The following is a 23,655-nucleotide window of genomic DNA, read 5'->3' as shown; positions in this document are numbered from 1 at the left end:
GAGGTAATCCCAGCATCAGGCTCTGCCCTCAGCACAGAGTCTGCTGGAAATTCTCTCCCTCTGCCCCTCCCCCTGCTCGAGCTCACTCACTACCCGCCCCCCAAATACATACATACACACATACCTACATACAGAAAATCTTTAAAAAAATTAGTCACTCTGGACTCTTTCAAAGAATTTTTCAGAACATCTTTCCTGTTGATTAGTTGATTCTGTGCTTTTATTTTTACATTCTTTTTATGACTTACCCTACAGATGAAATGATGTGTGTTATTTCTCAGAAGGAAAGTAATATTGCCAACCCTGGGGGGTGGTTTCTTCCCAACCCGAAGGGTTACTGGTATATATTAGAAATGACCTTTTAGATGCCCACAGAGTTTCCAGTGAGTATCCTAGAAACTGAGCTAGAAAAAGAGAGGGATAATGAACGGTGCTTTAGTTTAGCCATAATGCCTGATTGAAATGTAATGCAAACTAACATTTTATGACTTTCATAAAGCATTTTCTACTTTAATAGTTTTCATTGACATTTCCATATGTAGTATAATAAAGAAGATATTATGAGAGATGAAATAGATAAATCCGTACATTTGAGAACAGCCAAACCCCACTGTGCGTGTCCTAAATTATATGCAGGTCTGTAAGTGACTTCCTCAGGTGCTTTATACTGCTTTGCATTCTGTGACTCGTACCTGCCTGGAAAAAACTCAGAAGAAGAAACAGCTGCAGATGTCTCTGTTAGGAGGTTAAGCTATTTCTGTACAAGTGAGTGTCCAGGAAGAAAGTGTGAGTTCAAGTATCTGGCAACTGGGGAGGGTCAGTTGAAATTTTTTTTTTCTGTCTCATATGTTATAATATTGGTATTTTGAGAACCTCGGAAGATATGGAATCGGTGTGATTCATAAGCAAATAGAAATAACAAACTAATAAGGACTGTCAAATCTATAGAAATATCTATCTATAGAAATGTCTGAGAATATACTGCTTTTAGAATACCTTTGCACATCTTATAACAGAACTGCAAAATACTAGAATTTAAACCTAATTATCTAAAAGTATGACATAGTTTCTCAATAATGGATAGTGATATGGAAGATGTACCTTCTTATCTGTTTGGGGAAGAAAACTTTTTGTTCTATGGTTGAAAATGTTTCTATACTAATTTGAGAATTGGTATATAAATTCTAATTTATTCGAAGAAAATTTCCTTTCAGTTGAGAGAGAGCCTATGTATGTTGACTATAGGACAACTTAGAAAAGTAGGATTATCACAAATTCAAACAAAAGCATATGCAGTTTTTATTTTATTTTTTAATTTTTTAAAGATTTTATTTATTTATTCATGAGAGACATAGAGAGAGAGGCAGAGACACAGGCAGAGGGAGAAGCAGGCTTCCTGCAGGGAGCCCAATGTGGGACTCGATCCCAGGACCCTGGGGTCACGACCCAAGCTGAAGGGAGACGCTCAACCACTGAGCCCCACCAGGCATCCCATATATGCAATTAAAAAAATGAGTATAATGGGGATCCCTGAGTGGCGCAGTGGTTTATTGCCTGTGTTCCACCCAGGGCGTGAATCTGGAGTCCCAGGATCAAGTCCCACGTTGGGCTCCCTGCATGGAGCCTGCTTCTTACTCTGCCTGTGTCTCTGCCTCTCTCTGTGTGTGTCTCTCTCTCTCTCTCTCTCTATCATGAATAAATAAAATTTAAAAAAAGTGAGTATTACTTAACTGTGTTGAGTTTTATTAACACAAAACAAAGTAAATATGGAAATTTAAGACAGATTTACATATAATAATTTAATGCCACTTTTCTTTGAAATATATAAGGACACTTAAAAATAGAAAGATGAAGAGAATTGAAAGAAACAAAACCTCACAGTAATTTATATAATTTAAAATAATTCAACACTAGTGGCATTTCAAAAAAGAAAGATTGAAAATGTTCCTTTCAAAAAATAAAAGGAACTGGAGTGTCTGGGTGGCTCAAGTCGGTTAAGCATCTGACTCTTGATTTCAGCTCAGGTCACAATCTCAGGGCTGTAGAATCAAGGCCTGCATCAGGCTCCATGCTCAGCGGGGAATATACTTGAGATTCTCTCTCTCCCCCTCTGCCCTTCACCCCAATCTCTCTCTCTCTCTCTCTCTCTCTCTCTCTCTCTCTCAAATAAATACATGTCTTTTTTTAAAGGAACTAATTATAACAGAATATATGTAACTTAACTTGCAAAGCTTTATCAGTCTTCAGGACTTTGTAGTTCATCAGCTTACTTAGATCTTACCATATACAAATACATGTTTCATATTGTCTAGTGTAAACCAAACAACCAAACAAAAACAAAATTAAAAATGATTTTTCTACAAAGAACAATGTTTTTTTTATAAAGCATGATGACTGAATTGTGGATGACATAAGATTATACACAATATACTCTTGTATAACCATGTACAGAATCAGAAATACCTCACTACGTTCATGTCATGGAATTAAATATGTCAGATGGAATCTTTAAAGATTAATACAAAGTACTGCATTTATTTTAAAAATCTAGACAGATATAGGATATTTTAATGGATTATAAGCTTGATAAAAAACAAAACTGTGAAATGGTCGCCCTAAATCAAATACCAGAGAGATTTAAATTTCATTAATAATGTGTTATCTCTATTAAGGAGGGTGATAGTTTCATTGTCCTTGGTCCATTAGACCTTAGTATGCTATTATTTTTGTTTTAGTTAGACTTACTGGATGAATTACAATAATAGTTTACATAAAGTAAAATCCACAACCCCCCCTTTTTTAAAAAGATGTATTGGGATGCCTGGGTGGCTCAATGGTTAAGCGTCTGCCTTTAGCTCAGGGCATGATCCCGGGGTCCTGGGGTCAAGTCCCACATCAGGGTCCCTGCAGGGAGCCTGCTTCCCCTCTTCCTGTGTCTCTGCCTCTCTCTCTCTCTCTCTCTCTCTGTCTCTCATGAATAAATAAATAAAATCTTTTTAAAAAATTAAAAAAGAGATGTATTTATTTGAGAGAAAGAGACAGTGTGTGCAAGCAAGGGGAGGGGCAGAGGGAGAAGGAGAAAGAATCTTATGCCGGCTCCCCACTGAGTGCAGAGCCTGCTGTGGGACTTGATCCCATGACCTTGAGGTCAGGACCTGAGCTGAAACCAAGAGTTGTATGCTTAACCGACTAAGCCACCCAGGCGCCCGTCAAATTCTCCCTTCTTATGTATCCAGGATGATGAAATTTGACAAATGTGTACAAACATGTAAACACCAGCACAATCAAGATATATAGTATTTCCATCCCCTAAAAGTCCCATCAGAGCCCTTTGCATTCAGTCTCCTCTCTTCATTCCTAGCTCCTGACAAAGACTGATCTGACTTGGGCCAAAATGGTTTTGTCTTTCAGAATAGCATGAACAACGGAATCCTTCGGTATACAGGCCTTTCTGTGTGGCTTCTCTTCTTTAGCATAATGCTTTTTAAAATTTGTCCATCTTGAAAAGGGAGCCCTCTTGCACTGTTGGTGGGAATGCAAACTGGAGCAGCCACTCTGGAAAACAGTGTGGGGGTTCCTCAGAAAGTTAACCACAGAACTCCCTTACGACCCAGCACTTGCACTACTAGGTATTTATCCAAAGAATACAAAAATAGTGATTCAAAGAGGCCCAGGTACCCCAATGTTGATAGTGATAGTGTCCACAGCAGCCAAACTATGAAAGGAGCCCAGATGTATATCTACAGATGAATGGACAGAGAAGATGTGTTACATATATATGTACACACAGACACACACAAATATACATATATATACATCTATATACAAAAGAATAATACTCAGCCATCAAAAATAATGAAATTTTGCCATTTACAATGACATGGATAGAACTAGAGGGTTTTATGCTAAATAAAATAAGTCAGAGAAAGAAATACCATATGATCTCACTCATATGTGGAATTTAAGAAACAGATGAACATGGACGACAGGAAGGAAAAATAAAATAAGACAAAATCAGAGAAGGAGGCAAGCCATAAGACACTCTTAGCTATAGCAAACAAACGGAGGGTCGCTGGAGGGGAGGTTGGTGGGGGGACGGGGTAACTGGAAGGTGGGCATTAAGGAGGGCACGTGATGGAATGAGCACTGGGTGTTGTATGCAGCTGATAAGTCACTAAATTCTACCCCTGAAGCTAATGATACAGTATGTGTTAACTAAATCGAATTTAAATTAAAAAAAAATTAAATATGTCTATGTTGTCACCTGTGTCAGTAGTTTTACAACATCTAGATGACAAGGATAACAAGTCAGCCATGTCTTTGATGAATGCAGTACCTCTGGAGCTCTTCCTTCAGCTTGGCACTCTAACTTTGATTTTGAAACAAAGAGAAATAAAAGCACTGACATTAAGGAAAGAATTCCCTGAAACTATTCTACTAGATTTGAATTAAATCATCCTGAGTGGAGAGGATAAAATCTTTCGAAGATTCAGAAATGCTTAATGACTGTAGGTTTTTCTTAAAATTCATGAAAGAGTGTCCTTAAAAAAATATTACCTGGAGAATAATGAAAACTAATGGTTACCAAAGCTTGGTAATAGGAACTTGTGAGTTAATTCTACCGCTCTTTCTTCTTTGGTGTTTACTTGGAAATGTTCATTATAACTTGAAAAAACCCCTAAAAATAGTGAAATTTTAAAAATTGTAACAGTGATAACTAATAAATTCATTTTGTCTTCTGAAAGGAGTAATAACCCACCAGTGAGGTGCCCACTGAATGGTAAATAAGAGGCAAGAACTAAGGCTTTACGTGGTTGATTTCTTTCTGTTAGTTTTGTTAATATTTTGTATATACATTTCTGCTTCTTTTGTGCTACCAATAATTTTACCAAAAAAAATTATTGTCACTTAATTAGCTTGTAAGTTTTAGAATTAAAAATCTCAATTAAAAAAAAAACAAAAAAACTCACTTCAAAAAACTAAAAAAAATAATATTTTTCTTAAAATCCCCATTTCGTAAATATGTTTTTTCAAAATATAAATTACCTATTTCCTTCATAAAAATGTTAACTTTCTATTAATATTTTCTTTTCTTTTGCATTTTGCTATGCAAAAATACAGTGAAATGACTTTTTCAGCTTATAATGGTAATGTTAATATGTGCATTGTGGACATCAAAGAAGTATGTCAATTACAGAAAACTAAGAATTTTTGGTAAGATCCAGTAAAATATTTTAAATTTGGTTAAATTTTAAAATCTCATCTACATAGTACTATATGAGATTCTGGTGTGAATTTCCTACTTTTTACTCCATGGTCGGTGGTCATTTGGATTTGGATGATTATTTCTAGTTTTTGGTTATAATGAATATAGTTGCTATAATTATTCTTGTGGTGTTGGTAGAATGAGCACACTCATTTTTCTTGGGTATTTATCTAGAAATGAAATCACTAGGTCACAAGGTAGACACATGATCAGCTGCCAAAACATTTCCCAAAGTATCGATTATAGGACCACCAGCAATGTGTGAAAATAGTTGCCCTATAGCAACGCATTGATGTATGTGAGTATGTCTTTCTGGGTGTTAATCTGAATTTCTTTGATGATTAATCATGTGGATATCTTAAAGGATCACTTAGGTCTTTTCCTTCTTGAAAAAAAAAAGAGAATTGTTCATCTTTGTCTAACCCATATGTAAGAGTTCTTTATATATGCGCAATTCCAGTTTTTTTTTTGTTGGTCATATATCATATATTGTGAATTCCTCTTCTCGTCTGTGGCTTGATATTTCACTCTCTTCCTGGTCGCAACACACCTTACGTTTCAATCTCACTGAGATCTTCTAAATGGTATTTATTGTTCCAGTATTTTATATAAAACATGGTGAACTTCGTTTACCATGATATTGAAGGCACATTATAAACCTTCATTATCCTCTCATCCACAAACATTTGAGCCCTTACTCCCCCTTCTCTCTCTCTCTCTCTCCTCTCTGTGTGTGTATTTATATATACTGTGTATATATATAGTGAATATTCATATATATATATATGCACAAACACTATGGATGGTATAATATTCTACAGGTGTGGAGTACTCAGGCCCCTAAATGAGGCAGGAGTAAATGATCTTCACAAGATCCACTTTTTTAGAAGAAAACTCTTTCCTGAAAACAATTCCTATTGGTCCCTAAATGTACAATAGAGGATACACAGGTCAATGCCCTCTTCATTAATGAAATGCAACCACCTCCACGCAAAGTCAGTTATGAAACTCAAGATAAAATAAGATTTCTCCCTACATAATAATTTTAAATATTAGGATGCAGTACAAACCCATGCATCCCTCTGTGCATACAGTGCTGTTTCACAATTATTTTTGTTATTTTTTAAAGATTTTATTTATTCATGAGATACACAGAGAGAAAGAGAGAGAGAGAGAGAGAGAGAGAGAGAGAGGCAGAGGGAGAAGCAGGCTCCATGCAGGAAGCCCGACGTGGGACTCAGTCCCGGGTCCCCAGGATCACGCCCTGGGCCGAAGGCAGACACTTAACTGCTGAGCCATCAGGGGATCCCTCATTTATTTTTTGAAATCATATTTCATAGTTCACAGAAGGTACTGATTTTGCCTTTAGAAAAACAGAATTTGACCATACATATATTAGTCAGTGCTCTGTAAGTCTCAAGTAAATAGTGAGGAAATTTCTAAGAGGTTATTTCAGGAAAGCCTGAAGCATTCGTACATATGAAAGTAGTCAATCTCGCTATATTCTTCTTAAATGTCACTTTTGAAGCACCTGCCAGACACTGGCAAACCTGATCCAAACCAAAGGATTGCCTCAATATTATGAAACAGTCCACAGGATAGACAGTGTTATTTTTTTTTAAGTCTCTGAAAAAAAGCAGCAGATATATATATATATATATATATATATATATATATATATATATATATACACACACACTTTTATAGTGTTTTTGTAAAAAGTTTCCATGTTTTATTTTTTAGTACCAAGAACTACCCACCAGGAAATATAGTACATATATTTTAATTCAACTGCATTCATTCGTGCCTTGAGTCCAGAACCAGACTACGTACGGTATTACCTCCTTATGAACACCCCCAGTCTGTTGCAGAGCTCTGCAATGTGATAAATATTTATAAAGAACCGAACTGTGCATGGCATTGCTGTGGGGGTCGTAGAGACCACAATTACTAGATGAAATGCCCATGTTGGCCCAGGAATTTAGGACTTTACTATGAACTTCAGACATGCATACATATGGTAAAATATAGGGGCGAGGGTGGTAGGTGCTCTCCTGGAACTCAGAGGAAAGAGGCAAGGAAGTTGGTTTAATCCAGAATCATCATTCTACAACAGTGGCAGAAAGGTGGAGCGCACTCAGAATCTTGAGGAAATTTAAGTCTGTCCTGTCAGAGCTCCATACCTGGATCACATCGAGGAACTGCCCTTCTAGGGAACTACCAGCGCCTCTTTTCAGTGCCCACAAGTGATGCGTGTTTCCATGTCCTTGCTCAAACCAAGTGCAACTCTGCTCTGCCTCAGATCTTCTTCTCTTGTGGGAAGGGTATTGTTCTAGGGCTAGAAACAAGATGTAGGAGACGTTGTAGCCCCTGCAGGTAATTGGTTGAAACGTTTGAGTCTCTAGAAGCCTGACTTTCAAATAACAGAGTTATTAAATAAAATGCTTCCCCCCCCCCCTTGATTTTATTTGTATACACTGTGCAGTTAAATCACTGGCCCCAGTCTCCTGGGCCCCACAACAGAATTCCGCAGACCGGGTGGTTTAGAGCACAGAGATGTATTCCCTTACAGTTCTGGAGGCTGGAAGTCCAAGCGAAGATCCAGAGAGGGTATGTTTGGTCCTAGGGCCTCTGTCCTTGGCTTGCGGAGAGCCGCCCTCTCACGGTGCCTCCCCGTGGTCTTCCCCACGCACGCTCATTCCCGGAGACTCTTCAACTTCTTATAAGGACACCGGTCCTCTTGGACTGGGGCTCCATCCTTATGTTCTCATTTAACCCTAATGACCTTGTCAAAGGTTCTCCCTCCCAATATGGTCACATTGGCTGGCTGGGTTTTGGCCTGGACATTTCCGGAGGACACACCTGAGTCTCCAATATTGACAAAGATGCCGCGTGGTAAGCGTGCAAAAGGGATGGCAGTAGAATGTCTTTTCTCGTTCTCTGTCTTTTGTTGAGAATTTTAAGAGAGTATGGAAACAAAGCTTGGAGTCTGCTCTCCACGCTGTAAAACACAAGCGTAGAATGGACTTTGAGACATTCTCCACTGACTTGTCTCTCATGATGCATGGCATAGTTTTTGTTTGTGGATTTGGTTCTATCCTTGATAGTTTCTCTCTTTAGTTTTTTTAAGGGGAGAAATTCTCCGTTTTTTTTTCTTGCTCACAATAAATTACGACCCTTTTCCGTGGATTCTGCTTAATTCTACTTAATTTATCTTCCTTTCCGCTGCTTCCACTACCAGTAGCCGACGGAAGTGACCATAAACACTAATAAACTGATTTAAAATCCTATCTTACCCTAATTTACCACTTCCATAAAGTCTCACATTTAACATTGTGAGTCTATTGGCAGGTTCATCTATCTCCTAGGTTTACAATACTTTTCTTTGTGTTAAGACCCAGCAATCCCTCCAGGTTATTATTGTTTTACAAGGTTTTCTGTTCAGTATATGCTGGCAATTTATAAATCCCTTTTTTATCTGAATCTAGATATCAAGGGAAGACTTAGATGCTGGGTAAAACCCCGAATTTTAGAAGGCAGCTGGTTTAAGCCAAAGAGTAGTGCAGACAATTAAATTAGAGATATTGAAATATTAACAGGTATAGTGTGAATGCATTCATGCATCAAGAAATGAATATCATGTTCTTAAGTGGCTTTGGCTGAGTTAGTGTTAGTCTGTGACTTTTGGGTTGGTATATTAGACACCAGACCCTACAGGACTCAATAGAATGGCCATTTACTCAGGGGAAGTTAGTGAATCACCCTTGCTGGCCGGCTGGGTACAACTTTCACCTACACAGCATCGTTATTGCAATATAATAGAGTGTACCAGTTAAAACGATGAAACTTAGGTCTGATGAGTTAATTGTCCTCTTTCCCCTCCTGATCTTTAATATATTTTGGTTAAAAACCTACCACTGATGTCATCAGTTAATTATCTATATAGCGATTACAGTAGTAATGCTTTGTCCTTATGATGGACGACATTTTATCTAAAATTTTTATTATGAGTAATGAAAATAAGTTAAACAGATGTGATTTCATGCCTTAAACCACCCACCTTTTCAGGAGCATCTGGGTCATCAAGAGTCACTCAGTCAGTTAAGCAAGTGATTCTTGATCTCAGGTCTTAATCTCAGGGTCATGAGCTTTGACCCTGTGTTGGGCTTCATGCTGAGCGTGGAGTCTACTTAAAAATACAAACAAACACACCTTTTCAAATACAATTACTGGGATAATTTTAGTTTCTATTGGCATGTGCTTACCCCAAGGAAGTTGTATAAATTATGACTCCTTTGCTTGTTTGTTCTGTTTTTAAGTAGCATCGTAACCAAGCAATTTTGTACTTATATTGATATTTTGTATTCGAATGGCTCATTTGGTTCTTTAAAAAAATAACTTGTTTCTGTATACCAACAATGAATTATCTGAAAGATAAATTTAAAAGCAACTCAGTGAGTTAAAACATCTGCCTTCAGCTCAGGTCATGATCATGGAGATCCGGAAAGGATCCAGCCCTGGGTCACGCTCCCTGCTCAGCAGGGAGAAGCAGGCTCCCTTTTTGTGTTCACGGTCTTTCTCCCTCAAATAAATATTTTTTTTCCAAATATTTTATTTATTTATTCATGAGAGACACAGAGACAGAGACACAGGCAGAGGTAGAAGCAGGCTCTCTATGGGGAGCCTGTTGCAGGACTTGATCCCAGGACCCCGGGGTCATGACCTGAGCAGAAGGCAGATGCTCAACCACTGAGCCACCCAGGCACATAAATAATAAAATAAAATTTAATAAAAAATAAAATTAAAAAAAAATAAAAGCAATGCCATTTGCAATAGTACTGAAAACAGTAAAATGCTTAGGTATGACTTAAATCAAAGGGGTGAAAGACCTGTACACTGAACACTATTAAGCCATTGATGAAAAGGATGGAAGAAGACACAAATAAGTGGAAAGATAATTCATGTTCTTAGATTAGATGAATTACCATTACTAAAAATGCCCATGCTCTTACAAAGTGGCCTGCAGACTCAAGGCGATCTCTTTCAAAATTCCAATAGCATTTTTCACAGAAATAGACAAAACTGTCCTAAAATTTGTGTGGAGCCACAAAAGACCTCAAAGAGCCAAGGTAATCCTAACAAAGAACAAGTCTGAGAGTATCGCACTCCCTGATTTCAAGCTGTCTTACAAAGCTGTGTTAATGAAAACGGTGATGCTGGCATAAAAACAGGCACATAGGCCAGTGGACCAGAACAGAGAATATGGATATAAACCACGCATATATGGTCAGCTAATTATTGACAGGGTATCAGGAACATACTTTTAAATAAGTGTTGCTCTAGGATTCCCTGGGTGGCTCAGCAGTTGAGCATTCTGGGATCGAGTCCGGCGTCGGGCTCCCCGCATGGAGCCTGTTTCTCCCTCTGCCTGTGTCTCTGCCTCTCTCTGTGTGTCTCTCATGAATAAATAAGTAAATCTTTAAAAAAATAAAATAAAATCAATGGTGCTGGGAAGGTTGGATATCTAAACGCAAAAAGAAAAAGGAACTATGTACAGCATGGTGACTATAGTTGATAATACAGTTTTGTATTCGGTTTTAGGGTAGATCTGAGACATTCTACACACACACACACACACACACACACACACAGTTACCTGCGTTCACTATGTGAGCTGATGGATATGTTAATTATCTTGACCTGGACGATCATTTCGCCACATATATGTATATGAAATCATCATTTTGTAAGTCTTAAAATATATGTGATTTAAATGACTTTCAGAAAACAATCTAAAATGAGAAATCTCAATAGGCTCTTGGTAAAAATAAATGAAATCAATGCTTCGCTAAAAAAAAAAAAAAGGTGTTCTCTGAAGCAAAAGGAACTTGGTGTAATAATGTAAAGGAAAGGTTGAACACATAAACATGATAATGAATCTTGCTGTAAACTAGCATTTCCCAGTGTGTGTTGTGAAAGATGTACTAAGTAGAGCCTCCGGTGTGCGTCTTCCGCGTGGCAAAGATCCAGAGGTAAATAGAACGTGCAGTTTTTCCCAAGCTTGTTTGGTTCTAGAACTTTTCTCCTACATTCATCTGGTGAAAACAGTCAAGGAAATGCTATTTTAACCAAACCCCGTATGCACCCTTTTAGGTTGGAATTTTACAGAAGCTAAAATAAATATTCAATCCCTTCACTTTGAAAATGGATTTTTTTTCCAAAGGGCAAGATCGACAATCCACGTTCACTTTTTCTGAAACGCACCTCAACCCACAGTGTTGATAAGACTCGAAGGCACTGATTATCCCTTCCCTTTGATCTGGAATTTCACCTGCAAATTCATAGCCTTAAGCATCCTATAATTTGACACTAATCTCTCCACAGTAACCACTGTTCACTATATTTTTTTAGTAGGAAAATTAGCATTTTAAGACCAGGGTGATAACATAAATCGAACAGCAGAAGAAATCAAGCTATTTTCACCCTGAAACAACATTACCCCTGAAGGCCGTGATAGCAGTTTTCTGTATGTCTCCAAGGAGCAGAGAAATCATTTCAATGCAGCCTATGGAAGAGTTGTCAAATAGGATGGGTCATCTTAAGGTGCTCAAGCGTTGCACAGGTGTGGTGAAGGGGGACTCAACGTCTTTACGGGCGGTTATTTATAGAGACATTCACTTGTGAGTGCATCTTCTGTTTATTTGTGTTTGTTTGTCTAGTTGTAACGTACCTGAGGGCCTGCAATTAGTTTCTGGGTTGTTAACTTTCAGGTTTATTGTTCACTTATCTATAGACCTTCCAGCTCCAGATCTCTAAGCTCTACTTTATATGTTAGATGTGAGCACTTGGTTAATATAAGCGACCGTGACACCTTGAAGTTCAGTGTGGATGTTCACAACTACCTCCATGGCCCTGTGATGGCGTCACCGCGGAGAGCAGGTGTAGACATTCCTCTACGGAGACCATCTCACCTGAAGCGTTCCGACTCATTCATCTGGGACAGTCGGTGGTTACCACAGAAAGACTGAACGATGACAGTGACCCAGATGTAAAACTGAAAGAGACGTGAATCTAGGGAGGATTTTAAAGAAAAGCTAGTTTAGGATTACAGCACCAGAACTGGTACCCTTGTCCACAGTATACTTTTTTTTTTTTTAAGTAAAGTCATCCAAAATTATTTGGTTTGAAAATTTCAGAAATTACTTTATTTTTTTTTAAGTAAAGTCATCCAAAATTATTTGGTTTGAAAATTTCAGAAATTGAATGAAGGATATTAATTTCTAAATTATGTTTTACATGAAGCTCAGTCATCTTTGAAATAAAGTGACTTATTTTCTAGTTGTATATGGCATATCATCCAAAATGTCAAGCAAGTTTCAATCATATTCAGTAGGTAATTACAGGTTAAGAAAATAATAAGATATTGCATGATCCCAAGGTGAGGTCACAGGCTCTAGCTTGGTGAAAAATCCACAAAGGTGACTGGCATTCTCACTTTATCCTAGAAATAGGAATCTAATAAAGAACTGTATACACTACAAAGAATTCCCTGACCCTTAATTTAGCTCCTTTTTGTTTATTACGGTCTTTGTAGAAAAATTATAATCACTTGGGCAAAAGTAAAAACAAGCATCTATGATTTTGCTCAGAGAAAACCAGTGAGAATATTTTCTTTTGTGTAATATGTACAGATATATTGTTGAGAAAAAGAAACTGCCTTTTGTCCTCTCAAGCATTATAGTTTACATTTAATATACATTATATATATATAATATCTTTGTTACATGAGTGAATCATATGAAAGTAAGTATAGGGGAATGTATTATAAAATACTTCTAGCTTTTCTGTAGGTTTGGATTTTTTTCAAAATAAGAAATTCAATTGGTGAAAGCATATTATTTCATGTCATAGCTATATTACCATTTGTTAGCCAATTCTTTTTTTAAGAACATTTATAAAAAAAAGAAGAACATTTATATACTGTGCAAAATTTTCTTTTTAAGATTTTATTTATTTCAGAGACAGTGAGTGTGAGTTCACTTCATAGTGTGAGTGTCGGGGAGGGCCAGGGGAGAAGCACACCCTCTGCTGAGCGGGGAGGTCCGTGCCGAGCTGGATGCCAGGCCCCACCTCAGAACCCAGGGATCATGACCTGAGTGCAAGGCAGATGCTTAACCGACTGAGCCACCCAGGCGCCCCAAAGTATTTTGTTTTTTAAATTAACATTGCGACTCTCTAGTACATACCTCTTGCCTCTTTCCAGTTAGTTCCTTCATCAGTCGCCTGATGGTTGCATGTAACAAAAGCCATTTCTTTATGCAGAAGTAGATTTTTAATATGGAATTAGTTATCACAAAGTCTTTGGAAGGGCTGCAGGAACCACCTCTCATTTTTTCCAGGCATGGCTTATAGGATAGCATGATAATAGAGACCTTCCAAGGCCATTTCTATGCCTGCTTGATAGGAAAGCATGGGGTTCCAGAAGCTACTGCCCAAACTATTGAATCTAGAGCCCACCAATTCTCCTAAGATCCAGTGAGCTCATAGTCACTGGCTTTAGGACCACACTGCCTCAGCCATAATGCAGAGAGAAATGCGCCCCACAACCTGCACCTTCTAGACCACGGAGCCAGGATCCCAGCACTTGCACCGCGCGTGCAGTGCCAGCCAACGCCTCTGAAACTACCCTGTCGCAGCAGAAGCAGCAGATGCTGCCTTATGTTCATCCTCCTAATCTCACGCAGGTGCGTGTACTTGGTGGCAGCTATGTCTCGGCAAGTTTTTTTTTTTTTATTTCTTATTTTATTTTATTTTATTTATTTTATTTTATTTTATTATTTTATTTTATTATTTTTATTTATTTATGATAGTCACACACAGAGAGAGAGAGAGAGGCAGAGACATAGGCAGAGGGAGAAGCAGGCTCCATGCACCGGGAGCCTGACGTGGGATTCCAGGATCGCGCCCTGGGCCAAAGGCAGGTGCTAAACTGCTACGCCACCCAGGGATCCCTGTCTCGGCAAGTTGTAAAGTCATCACTAGCTTTCCAGGCTTCAGGCCTGCAGTAGCCAATCTGCGGTGTGTTAACACTTTCTTAGAATAAATTCCAGAATATTGAATTTCTGGGTCAAAATCGTTAGTCTATAAATATCACACCAAATATGGGAGCGCCTCTTCTCACGTGCCCTCTTTCACGACACTGTGTTTTAAGATTCTTTTTCTTATTATTTGTAAATAATCAAGCAAGATGGTATCTGCGTTGCTATTTCACCTGTAGGTGTATATGCTTGATTGTCCAGGGAGATGGTTGTATTGTTGGAAGATTGGGGGAAAAGCAGTGCGCATCAGAGAGCAATTCCTGGAACATTGACAGACACAGCCATCCAATATCCGATTTTTCTGATTGAAAGGAGTCATAGATTTGACACATTATCCTTTCTTTAGATCTTTACTCAAAATCACCTGAGTGAGAAATTCCTTGTTCCAATATTTGAAATATGAGATGCCATCTTGGCACTTTTTAAAAGATTTTATTTATTTATTCATCAGAGACACAGAGAAGCAGAGGGATGCAGGACTTGATCCCAGGACCCCGGGATCATGACCTGCGCTGAAGGCAGATGCTCAACCACTGACCCACCCAGCATCCCACCATCTTGACATTTTATATCTCCTTTAGGGTCTTATATTTTTCTCTTTAACACGTAACATTGACACTTTATATATCTTAATTATCTTGTCATGTCTTTCCCCAGTAGACTATAAACTGCCTGAGAGGAGAGAACTTGGATGGTTTTATTCATTGCTATATTTCCACTATCGAGTACATAGAGACCACTCAATAATATTTCATGAACGAACAAAGAAATTGATATTTGTTTTCTGGCACTTTCTGTATTTTACTAAATAAAGCTTACATATGGGACTTCTGCTTCCCACTTGGGTTGTAAAAAGTGGCCAGGGACCACTGTTCCTACCCTAACAATGAGAACAAGTGAGATAGATCACCTAATCACAGTTTAAAAAAAAAAAATCTTAGATAAAAATCTATTGAGATCTGAGGCTGCAAAGAAGGCCACAGAAGCTAAAATCCAGAAACTAGTAAATCCTTTCTGGGAGAAAAGAGCTGCTTCAATCATGGCAGAGCGACAAGACGAGGAGGGATCTAGGGAAGGCATGAGGGAAGAAGAATCAGCAGAACAAATGAAGTTTTCCCAGACCCTTTGGGAGGACGCGATGAGTTGGAATTCCCCATAGATCTTCACCGAGCGCACGGAGTCGGAGACCAAGGGCTGGCGGGGGGCTGGGGGCTCAGCTGTCAAAATCCCTTCACAGCCTGGGAGATGCTCACCAAGTGCAAGACGGGCTGCGGAGTCCTGAGTTGGGTTTCAGAAAGAAACCCCTCGAGGGGCTCCAGAGCTTCCCTGAGCACAAAGAAGGAACTGCCCGTAGCAGGAGGCAAGGAAGGTATATGAGAAAAATTCCTCTAAAGCACTCAGAATTTTACCGAGTGCAAAACAGGGATTTCTGGAGGTGAGGCAGCAGGGGAGGTAAACTGAGACCTCCATCCCAGGTGCAAGGCAGTGGCTGTTGAAGTTTACAGCTGGGTAGTCATCAATCCAAAAGAAATCTCCCGAAGCCCAGGGAAACCAGGTGTAGGACTGGGGGTGAAGAGGATTCCAAGCAGCCCAAGCAAAACAAAACAACAGAACCCCGGCATTTGGGCCATTCAACACTGAGCCATCACTCATGGTGTGGACCACTGGCATCTGGACGTAGAGATACACTGGAGTCTCATCAGGACTCAGACCTCAGCAAGGAGGTGACCGTAAATCACGCGGGCGGCACAGACTACTGGATAGCTTATGACCTAGGACCTCAGGCACACAAAAGACTCAAGCAGAACGTTCCAAGGTCTCAGAGCTCATCTCAGGGGTGAAATGCGCTGGGTTTGAGCAATCCAGGCCTGCTGAGTTAGCCCTTAACTCCTTCCCACACAGAAACCTTAAGATGATGTTTCATGCTGAGAGGGAATGACGTGTAGGGAGAAACAGAGAGCACCCAAAAGGCAAATATTACAGACCCAAAAGGTGAATATTATCAGTATTTCATGGGCAAACGTGATGAATATATAGTTTTTAACTCTTTATAAATATAACTGCTAGGGTGGCTACAATCAAAAAGGCTATATGTTGACACACCATATAGTGGCAAGTTTTTTGAGTAATGGGAATTCTCAGACTTCACTGGTGAGAGCAAAAAAGTTACCATTTTTTTTTTTTTGGTAACTTTGATAACCATCTAAGAAGAGTTAGCTCCATATGAAGTATGAGAATATTCAATATGAGACCCTATTCAGGTCTCACCACCACCTGAAATAATGATTTCATGTTTTCTTATAAAGATAAACATGTATCAAAAAAAAAATTTAAAAAAAAAGGGGGATCCCTGGGTGGTGCAGCGGTTTGGCACCTGCCTTTGGCCCAGGGTGCGATCCTGGAGACCCGGGATCGAATCCCACATCGGGCTCCCGGTGCATGGAGCCTGCTTCTCCCTCTGCCTGTGTCTCTGTCTCTCTCTCTCTCTCTGTATGACTATCATAAATAAATAATAAAAAAAAATTTAAGATAAACGTGTATCAACCATATGACCCAGTAATCCCAAGACTAGGCGTTTGTCCAGGAGACATAAAAATATGTGTACGCAACGATACGCACAAGCATGGCCCAGACTGGAAGCAATCGAAATGTCTACCAATGGAAGAACAGGTAAGCAAATCGTAGTTTCCTCGCACGATGGAATGCTACCTAGAGATAAAAGGGAATAATCCATGGAGACATGCAACCTCAAAGGCTGTGATCAGCCAAAGAGGTCAGACAAAGGGGTACGCATTGTATGATTCCATTCATACAAATTCCTAGAACCAATCTACAGTGAAAGAAATCAGAATAGTATTTAGCTTGAAGATCAGAGTGTCATGGTACATAAACTTCCATGCATATGTATTCAGTGTAAATCCTAAAAAAAAAAAAAAAAAAAAAAAAAAAAAAAATCGGGATCTCTGGGTGGCGCAGTGGTTTGGCACCTGCCTTTGGCCCAGGGCGCGATCCTGGAGACCCAGGATCGAATCCCACGTCGGGCTCCTGGTGCATGGAGCCTGCTTCTCCCTCTGCCTATGTCTCTGCCTCTCTCTCTGTGTGTGTGTGACTATCATAAATAAATAAAAATTAAAAAAATAATAATAATAAAATAAATAAAAATCACTCGCTAAAGGTTCCACCATCTTATATGCTTAGAGATGCAAAATTTCTAATATAACATTGCAGAGGCTGAGCATAAAATACTGTTGGAAAAGAAAAGGTCCCTCACTTTTCAGTAGGAAAGAATTAGGGAAACCAAAATATACTGATCTAAGGGAAGCATATTAGCCCACATTAGCCAACATCTAGAAAAATCTCAGCGTGAATGTGAAAATCCTTAGATTCTAAGTCTGTTAAAATTACAGGGATTTTTTTTTTTTTCTATTCAGTGAATCCTCCACTTTGCACAGGAGGCTCCTTACATCTGAAGTTTTCAAGAGGCTGCTGTTCAGTATTAAATTTTGAATCTTTGAACGTATTTCAGAAGATAGAATCATGGAAATTATTAGCTTCATATATGTAGGCATAGGGTCGCCCCAGGGGGGCACAGCAGTGGAGCGTCTGCCTTGGGCTCAGGGTGTGACCCCGGGTCCTGGGATCGAGTCCCACGTCGGGCTCCCTGCATGGGGCCTGCTTCCCCCTCTGCCTGTGTCTCTGCCTCTCTCTGTGTCTCTCATGGATAAATAAATAAAATCTTAAAAAAAAAAATGTATCCATAGGCTGAAGAGCTAGCTTTTAGTTAGGCAAACGCATTTTTAAGGAACTCGGGAAACCCGTGCAGTCGGCAAAGCAGGCCACGGCCTGTGGTACGGCCTTTCCATCTGCCAGCACCTCGGGGAGCCCCAGGTATAGCCATACAGCTCCAGCTCCCTTCGAGGTGACCTTTCAGAGTGCTGTGTCTACGGGGTCATGGGACACGTTCAGAAATTCCTCGGAGGATCTTTTCATCATGTTGAAAAAGCTTCATTAAAAGTGATCCCTCTGTGTCTACCTACCTGTTCGCTAACCTATTAGTTTTATTAGAGATTGCTGATTTCCTTTAAACTAAAACAAAACAAGCAGTAAATTTAGACGAGACTCATGTAATCCATCTGGGTGAGATGCTGACTCTGGTCTTTGGGAATTTTGGGAGGAAACCATTGGTATAGATCTACGTAACCTGCTGAGATCTCCACTTGAGCCTTCGTTGCCTTCCGCACGGGCGCTAACTTCCTTAAGCATTTTACTAGGTAAGGGGGATTGGATTAATATATGTAAACTTCTCCTCTGCTCACTCAGATCACATCTTTCGGACGTGGGCAGGCAAGCTGAGTGAGTCCACTGAATTCAGGCATTGTTCCTTAAACCAAACATGCCCAGACAAGAAATAAGAGTCTTGTAGATACGCAAAACCAGTACTTGGGAAATAAGCCTTCCTAAGAAACGGTGCCAGTTGAGCAAAAGGTTTACACGTCACGTTGCATTTTATTATGTCTCTAAATTTCATTGCAGATATGATATGTATTCTCAACCAAAGTATCCTAATAATTGCAACGTAACCTGTTGAACGTATGTACAGACCATGTTTTGAGAAATGCTAAAAAAGAGGTAGTCGTTCTCCAGAGAGCATTCCCATAGTAACCCACGCACCAGACGTACGGTGAATTTGATTGCCGTTGATTTGCCTCTTTGGTTCTTTTTCTTTCACTCTCCTCCTATTTTTCTCCAGTCCCCATGAACCTCCTCTGTCCAGCCTTATTCCTTAATCCTTTTTCTTGTCTTTCTCTTTTTAATTCATTTCGAGGAATTTAACGAACAATTGCCTACATGTCTCCTAACCTATCATTTAAATGTTTTCTCACTTTTATTATTGATTATATGACTGTGTTTGACCTCACCTGAGTCATCCTCGGGCTAGTAGTTTTCTTTCTTTCTTTCTTTTTCTTTCTTTCTTTCTTTCTTTCTTTCTTTCTTTCTTTCTTTCTTCTTTCTCTCCTTTCTTTCTTCTTTCTTCTTTCTTTCTTCTTTCTTTCTTTTTTCTTTCTTTTTTCTTTCTTCTTTCTTTCTTTCTTTCTTTCTTTCTTTCTTTCTTCTTTTCTTTTCTTTTTCTTCTTTCTTTTTTTTTTTGAGTGATAATTTTTTTTTTCCATTTGTTTTTATTGAAGTTTGATTTGCCAACTTAGCCAATATAGTATAACACCCAGTTTACTTTTTAAAGTCATCTCAAAGGAATGCTTTTGGTCTTCCTAGATGGGGTTGACGATGAGCGGCGCTCCAAACACAGGTGGCCTATAGCAAAAGCAATGCGCTACTTTGGGAGAGTGTGCGTTTGTATGATCGGAAGACTCAGTTTAAGAACTAAAGGCAGGGGGATGCCTGGGGGGCTCCGCGGTTGAGCATCTGCCTTGGGCTCAGGGTGTGACCCCAGGGTCCTGGGATCGAGTCCCGTGTGGGGCTCCCTACAGGGAGCCTGCTTCTTCCTCTGCCTGTGTCTCTGCCTCTCTCTCTCTGTCTCTCATGAATAAATAAACAAAACATTAAAAAAAAAAAGAACTGAAAGCAGGGCAGACTTCTTTGGCTGAGAGGAATAGAAAGGAAAATGAATATTTACTGAGCATGTATGTGCCAGGTCCTGGACGGAGTACATGCTTCTATATTATTAATTATTTTATTATGTCCTCTAAACAACTCCGCAAGCTTGAAATTTCAGATAAGAGGAGGTACGATTTATTTAGTTTTGCAGCGAAGAGTGGCTGGTAATGAGATTGGACTGACGGACATGTACATCACAACCAGGCTTCTTTCACACTTTAGAGCAGCTGGTCCTGGAAGCCGAGCCGACCACGGCCAACCGGGTCTCTTAGTCAAACAGATGTATCGAGGAGCAAGACAGCTCAGCAGAAGGACTGTTTCCCAGCCAAATGCTTTATTTGGCAAGGGGTGAAATTAAAGAGAGAACACAACGCAGATAAATGTCCTTTAGCTGTGAGTCGTGTACATGACCGCACAAAAGAATGCAATGTCTCCTATTATGTTAGAAGTTCATCTGTCAGGGAAGCCCAGTTAGGAAAAAATAATAATAATGATCATCGCATTCATAAGATATACATATTTATGAAAACAGTTTGCCGTTTGTTTGAACAGTGTTGTAACAGTCAATACTTTCAAGTCATAAAATGTCTCTTAAAAGACATAATTACTTGCAAATACCATGCAAGGAACATTAATCATGTTTACAAGATATATTTTAATCATATTATAGAGCTGCTGTCATCGCGGTACAATGCTATTGTATGCTCCGAATTAAGGAGCCTATGTACTCAATTACTGTTGCTATTTATTCTTAGGAAAGCAAGCAATAAGTCAATTCACTTCCTTTAGTAAAGAAACTAAATTATGTTTTGATAATGTCAAAGTCATTCTTAAGATATTATAGTACTGTTACATGTTATAACATAGCCAATAAAGACGCAAGTCCGTAGTGATGTAGACCATCTTCACTCCGTGTGTGTGTGTGTGTGTGTGTGTGTGTGTGTGTGTGTGTTTGGTGTTGAAGAGAACAGTTAATGGGGCCAAGGACTGATGAGAACTACAGTTAACAACTGAATTAGGAAAAGCAAATTACTTTGTTTAGACGGCTCGCCTCAACCAGCGGCGTAAATAATTAATTTTTTCCTTTGCTTTTTGTCGTGTGGAGAGGGGAGGTAGAAAGCTTGATTACAGGGCTCTCTGCTTGGAGAGCAGAGCCGATAACGGCTGTTCCTGCCAGTGGTGTTCTCTGCCTGTTTAGACTAGTTCTAGGTTGATTACTACCGAGTGTCTTAATGATTCCTGGCCTTTTAACTATTTTAGCTGAGAATAGAGAGCCAGGAGCAACATACAACTACAATATTGATGTCAAAATGTACATTTAGAGAGAATTATTCCAGCCTGACAATGAATTGGTGACATTTGGTCAATGACTTAGCCTCTTCCAGCCTCAGTATGGTTTGTTTTATGAAAAAGGAATAACACTAGTAATAATAATAATAATAATAATAATAATAAGAAGAAGTTTTCAATAACCTCTTCCAGCCTCAGTGTGGTTTGTTTTATAAAAAAGGATTAATAATAATAAGAAGAAAAAAAGAAGAAGAAGAAGAAGAAGAAGAAGAAGAAGAAGAAGAAGAAGAAAAAGAAGAAAATTAAGAAGTTTTCAATGACCTCTTCCAGCCTCAGTATGGTTTATTTTATGAAAAAGGATTAATAATAATAATAATAATAATAATAATAATAATAAAAAGAAGAAGAAGAAGAAGAAGAAGAAGAAGAAGAAGAAGAAGAAGAAGAAGAGTTTTCAATGACCTCTTCCACCTCAGTATGGTTTGTTTTATGAAAAAGGAATAATAATAAATAATAATAATAATAAGAAGAAGAAGAAGAAGAAAGAAGAAGAAGAAGTTTTCAATAGCCTCTTCCAGCCTCAGTATGGTTTATTTTATGAAAAAGGGTGAAGAAGAAGAAGAAGAAGAAGAAGAAGAAGAAGAAGAAGAAGAAGAAGAAAAAGAAGAAAATGAAGAAGTTTTCAATGACCTCTTCCAGCCTCAGTATGGTTTGTTTTATGAAAAAGGAATAAATAATAAGAATAAGAAGAAGAAGAAGTAGAAGAAGAAGAAAAAGAAGAAAATGAAGAAGAAGTTTTCAGTGACCTCTTCCAGCTTCAGTATGATTTGTTTTATGAAAAAGAATTAATAATAATAATAATAATAATAAGAAGAAGAAGAAGAAGAAGAAGAAGAAGAAGAAGTTTTCTATGACCTCTTCCAGCCGCAGTGTGGTTTGTTTTATGAAAAAGGATTAATAATAATAATAATAATGATAATAATGATAATAATACTAACCCACTTCAGAAAGGTGATTGTGGGAAAGAAAAGATTGTATTTGTTAAAAGATAAACAGATATACGAAGAAGTGTAAGAGTATGAGAAAAAAATGATTTGAATCGGGCAGGGCCAAACCAGAAGTGGTCAACAGTCCTCCACAAATGGGGGCAGGGGTGAGACTTCATGGTAGAGAAGAGTTGGAAGCAAAGCAAGGACGTGATTCAGGGGACTGGAGCCAAAGTGGTTGCGTTCTCCGAGAAAGCAGGTTGGCTCTTTGTGGTTGGTTGTCTTCACATGTTGGCCTCTTCACCACGAGGCATGATGGCCTGGGTTTTGGATCGCTCCCGCAGTACCAAGGCAAAAAAGCCATGTGGGTGTCATGGGCTTCCCGTTTAAATAATAACACATCAAAAGCACCGTTAAGAGTGGCCAGACACAAGCCCACCTGGGATCAGAGTGTAATCCGGGTGCAGCCTTGTGTAGGCTTTACCCTGCTCCTCAGAATACGGTGCCAGAAGCCAGCTTTCCTGGGGACTTTCTCCTTGGAGGGCAGAGGTCAAGGAGAGGGTTTCCGGGGCCCGGGGCCTACTTTCCTGGGCGCTCTCTTGCTCTGCTCTACTGCGCCCCAACGCCCACAGCAGAAACTTGGAGGACTCCAGTGGCCCAGGGGGCCTGGCCCCTGACTCGTTTACCATGATCAGCTTCCCGAACCCTACATTTGACGTGCATCTCACAGTTCACGTGCACCCTTGTGCTCCCGGGCGCCAGCAGGCTTGAGGCTTGGAGTCACCTATATCCCGAGCCCCCTGGCACCGTCCACCTCCCTGGCGGTGATCCCTCTCTGATTCCTAGCAATGAAAACCTGGAGCTGTGGCAAAAGTCGCCTTGGGGGCTGGTTTAGAAATAACGTGGCGTGTCTCTTGCCCGATCTGGGGCATCTTAACTGTCACCCGGTTGTTCAGGCCCCCAACAGTGGAGTCACCCTTTATTCCTCTCCCAGCCTCCCGCTGTCCAGCCTCCCCGTTTGGAAATTCTCTTGGCGAAGCCGGAATCGGGCCGCGTCTCCCTGCCTTCTCTGTCTCCAGTCTTGTCCCGTCTAACCGAACTTCTCAGCTGCTTCCCTCTCTGCCTCCAGCCCCCTCAATCTTCTCCGAATATCAGCCGCAGTTAGTCCTTAAAAACCCAACATAGATCATGCTGTGATCTGCTTCTCCTTCCGTTCCTGGTTCCTGGTAAAAGCCAGAGTCCTTGCAGCGGCCTACGAAAGCCTTGCAAGATCTGACCTCTGACCTAACCAGTCCCATCCCTTACTCTTCTCCCTTTGCTCATGCTGCTGCAGTCCTGGTCTTTCACGGTGATAATGACCCTGTCTACCTAATTTAAATTGGCCACCGCCACCCCCCCAAAG

The 23,655-nt window shown here is 39.6% G+C and overlaps 1 protein-coding gene across 10 annotated transcripts in view; it reads left to right on the top strand.

The window, feature by feature from the left end:
- NAALADL2 (N-acetylated alpha-linked acidic dipeptidase like 2) overlaps positions 1-23,655 on the top strand; it is a 1,267,271-nt gene that overhangs the window by 975,183 nt on the left and 268,433 nt on the right. The gene's annotated exons all lie outside the window — the stretch shown is intronic.

The sequence above is a fragment of the Vulpes lagopus genome, chromosome 17 (genome assembly GCF_018345385.1).
Source record: "Vulpes lagopus strain Blue_001 chromosome 17, ASM1834538v1, whole genome shotgun sequence".
Taxonomy (NCBI): Eukaryota; Metazoa; Chordata; class Mammalia; order Carnivora; family Canidae; genus Vulpes; species Vulpes lagopus.
The sequence above is the reverse complement of the archived record's forward strand: the minus strand, read 5'-3'. Positions and strand labels throughout refer to the sequence as shown.